The sequence below is a fragment of the Passer domesticus genome, chromosome 6, assembly GCF_036417665.1.
Source record: "Passer domesticus isolate bPasDom1 chromosome 6, bPasDom1.hap1, whole genome shotgun sequence".
Lineage (NCBI taxonomy): Eukaryota > Metazoa > Chordata > Aves > Passeriformes > Passeridae > Passer > Passer domesticus.
This window is the reverse complement of record NC_087479.1, coordinates 41,680,766-41,684,952: the sequence shown is the minus strand read 5'-3', so window position 1 is coordinate 41,684,952 and position 4,187 is coordinate 41,680,766. Positions and strand designations below refer to the sequence as shown.

The following is a 4,187-nucleotide window of genomic DNA, read 5'->3' as shown; positions in this document are numbered from 1 at the left end:
TGTCAGCAATAGTGTGGCCAGCAGGACCAGGGAAGTGATTGTCTCACTGTACTCAGCACTGGTGAGGCCACGCCTCAAGTCGTGTGTTTCGGGCCCCTCATAACAAGAAGGACACTGAGGTGTTGGAGCATGTCCAGAGAAAGGCAATGGAGCTGGGGAAGGGTCTGGAGAACAAGACAGAAGAAGCAGCTGAAGCTGGGAGTGTTTAAACTGGGAAAAAGGAGGCTGAGGGAAGATCTCCCTGGCTCCTCAGTGGCATCAGCTCAAGCTGTTTCTGTTACTGCACTGTGAATAAAATGCTTTATGGAATGCCTTACGGAATATCTGAGACTCTATCATGAGAACCCAAAAGTCAAGCTGGTAAAGAAATCTTGTCTGCGGGAGTGTGGGGTGTGCAGGGAGGGAATCAAGCAGGGCTCCTGTCAGCTTCCTGAAGCCACCTGCTGCGAAGGGGCTTCAGTCCCAGCAGTGAACGTGGCTGGAGGTGCCAGACTGCCTGAATGGTCAGACAGGGAAAATTCCTCCCCAGATTGTTTGATGTAGACCTCTGCTTAATTTTATTCTTGGGGCGATTCTCATCACATGTCCAAGGTGAGCATATATAGCTTATGCAACCTAGTACAGTTTTGGTCTTATGAAACTGACTGCTCTGCAAAGCTGGATGATATTTTAAATTCAGGAATGCTGCACACTCCTACAGGAGTAACACTGGAGTGTTGTGTTTTCTCACAGAGATTTTACTTTCACCATCATCACACTTGTCATGCTTAAACTGAAATAAGTATGATCTGTTTGAAAACACAGGTGGAAATCACAGCAATCTACCACTGTAGATTCAGATAAAAAATAATAAAAGGGAGCTAGGAGCAGTATCTGTATCTAACTGGAGCACTGAACATTAAAATACCCCTTAAATTCACACTGCATCATGACAGCAGGTAGCCTTCATTGGTAAATCTTGGTCTTCCTTCTTTTCTCAGTTAACATACTTTTGTTTCTTCTACTTCACTAAGTCATTCAGGATGAAGGGAGGTAAAATTCTAACTGGTTTCATTCAAGATTTCCAAAACTCAATCAGAAAACTAAGAAATTTTTCTTAGTTTAGATAAATTGTCTGAACATCCACAGAACCTCCTCAGAGGTTTTCTTTAACCATTGGTTTCTGGATTTACACAGTTCTAAGAGTCAACAAATGAACAACCATAAAATCTTTATATTGGAGGTGTTCTATAAAAAATGTAGCAATACATATCTGTTTTCTTCAGTGGCTAGTGAAAGGTATGATCATAAACATTAACATTCATCTAAGATGCAGATAAACTGAATAACAAAAATAGAAAAATCTTAATTCTGTACACAAAAATTGAAAAGTTCTGGAAAATTTTCCTGGCATTAGGTTAACTTAATGTAGAAATTATTCACACTTTAATAAGATGGTAATTATTTTCAAGCAGAAGCAGGTTGCTATGTAACAATTCTTCATACAAATAATTTTACTTGCAAAAAAATATATTATTATTTCTGCCAACTCCTTTGCAGAACAAGGTTAGTAATTACTTTTTATCTATAGTGATCCACAGAAGCATGAAAATTAATGACTTTTTATTCTGATATTTACTTTGAAAACTCTATAAAATTGCAAAGATTACAGGATATTTTTGCTCTGCAACAGAATTTGAAATCTGCTTTTCCCAAGGACCACTGACTGTTTCTATTTCATACAGGATGGGAAGAACAAAGCATCACAAAGAATATTTGTTCTATTTTTTTTCCAAAAGTGTTTGACTCATGTCCTTGATGTAAATTGACACTTTAAATTTGCTTCATGTTGCAATTATGTCAGCACTTTTTATCATAACAAATGCTTACCAATGTATTGGAAACAGCTCTCCAGGTTTTAGCAAACCAGCTGGCAGCTGCTGCATGTGTGGTGCTGACTGATAACGAGGTCCCTGCATGACCCCAAGCCAGATGAAAGCAACAATAAACAGGTGGAGTAGGTGGTCACCAGAGAGAGAGAAATATGGAACTTGTTTTGGTACTTCTGCTGGAATTCTGCAGTGAAATTCTTCTGGGACACCTCACAGAAAGGCTCTGCTTTTTCAGCCCCCAGAAGTTGTGTGCACATGCACATGTACATACCTAAGCTGGAACAGTAAAGTGCAAGAAGGGAATTTGACTGACATTCCCCTTGGGAAAGGTAACATGTTCTGTGATAGCTGTCAGCTATGATAGCAAGCTTTGAGAATCCAGGATGTCACTTACAGTGTCATTACTAGAATAATTGCAATTACTGGCACACAAAACAAAGTTTTCAGCAAAGAGGGACAAAATTCTAAGTGCTTTGCTGGAAGATGATGATAGGTCTTGCACATCTGTGGAGAAATTTTCTACATATCATCATGGTTACAACAACTTTTTTGTGTGTGTCTGTGTGTGTTTTCTAAACATTGCTTCTTATTTAAATAAATTCTTCATTAATAGATGAAAAAACAGTTAACAACGCTAAAGATGCACGATTTCATCTTTGCCTTTTCTGTTTTACAGACATGCAACTTGCAGCACAAGGGGTTAAAAATAAAATTCTCAAAGGTCCTAGCAGAAATGTCCAACAGTGTGGACTGGACTGAGGCTCTATGTTGGTGCCAAACGAACTGGTTTGAGAGCTCTGACTAGTAACAGAGGCTTCAAAAACTCCCTTCAAGATACTGAGCTAGTTGACATGGGCATATATTGTTTCAAGGCTGCAGGGCAGTTTCTCTGTATGGTCTCATGTGGCTTGCTTCATGTTGACTGTAATAACTTAGGAGACCGTAACACTGCACTGTGTTATGTGGACAAATGTTAAGATACATCTTTTGAGACTAATTTAATCAATAAGAAGAAAAAATAAATCAGAAACCTCTGTGCAAGAGGAGGTGAGACTTTCAGTTCTCTAGGAAAATTTGTCACTTTGGTGTTTTCACAGTATGCCTTTAAATGTCTAAATGTTATTTGAAATGCACTGAATTTTAATCCTAGGACCTTAAGAAACTTTACTTAACACTCATCAAAAGCTCTTACCCAGATGAAAAAAGAACCCCATAATGTTACACCCTCAGAAAATGGAATGGTAAATGGAAAAAAAAATGTTAATATTCAGAAGTAATGATCGTTAGCACTGTGCTGACCAAACCCTTACATGCGAACCTCTATATTTATGTACAACTCCCTCATAACACACTCACAGGTTCAGGCCCATGACTAAGTAGCCTCTGAAAAATATCAGTACTAAGCATGTAAACATAATGTGGACATTCTGTCCGTGACATATTTTATTGGAGGTTTTGCTTTACTACACTTGCCTGTGGACATCTAGATGTACATACACTTGCCTCAACAGTAATTTCCTTAAAGCTTCCAAATGTATGAAAAAGATGTTTGACAAGCCATGTGCAAAAAAGAATGGGAGGGAGCATACGTTCTCTTGTAAATAATTCGTGGATTTTCTTCCTTCTGTTCTTCAGCTAATTTGGAGAATTTCTGTCCTATTGAAAATTTATAAATGCCTTGAAAATCATCTCAGATATTACAGGACCTGGAACCATGCCAGAAGATCACAAACTAAAGTTCATCTGCCTGCTGATTCAATAATCTTGGGATAAAGATGATAGGAAATCAAGGATTACACATAATAGTCTTTTAGTGTCATGACTTGCTCAGAAATATCAGCTAATGGGCTGAGATGCTTAATTCCACTGAGCACAGAGCCTGTGATTAGTGGCTAAAGTTAGAAATGGTTAAGATCTTTCTGAGAGCTCACAACCACTGATTTTTCAGGGCAAGATCCCAAGGGATCTACCACATTGCTTCTTGCTTTTGCTTCTAAGCAGATGAAGAAATAGGTCCTTATCAAGTACTAAAAGCCTCAGTGCTTTCAGGACTGATTAGACAATGCTACAATAAGAGACAGAATGCAAGTATCTCTGGTGTTTGTTTTGAGTGTAGTAACAGCAGTGGACACCTATACCATTTAGTTGTGGTTACCACACTTTAGCGCTGGGAAGTACAATGTTAAGCTCAGAAAAATAGAAAAGGACCCAAAGAACTTTCTGTCGAAATTCTAATTGCATGGTCAAAGTATTTACATGAACACTTAGAGCAGACCAACAGCTGGAGCATCAGACTAGTTTTGAAACATGGAGAAG

The 4,187-nt window shown here is 38.5% G+C and overlaps 1 long non-coding RNA gene across 1 annotated transcript; it reads left to right on the top strand.

Annotated features, from left to right (window-relative positions):
- Positions 1-486: 486 nt before the first annotated feature.
- LOC135302141 (uncharacterized) lies at positions 487-3,303 on the top strand. The gene is made up of 3 exons (XR_010363845.1): positions 487-591; positions 1,887-2,200; positions 2,548-3,303. It is a non-coding gene; the product is annotated as an uncharacterized LOC135302141 (long non-coding RNA).
- The last annotated feature ends 884 nt before the right edge of the window (positions 3,304-4,187 follow it).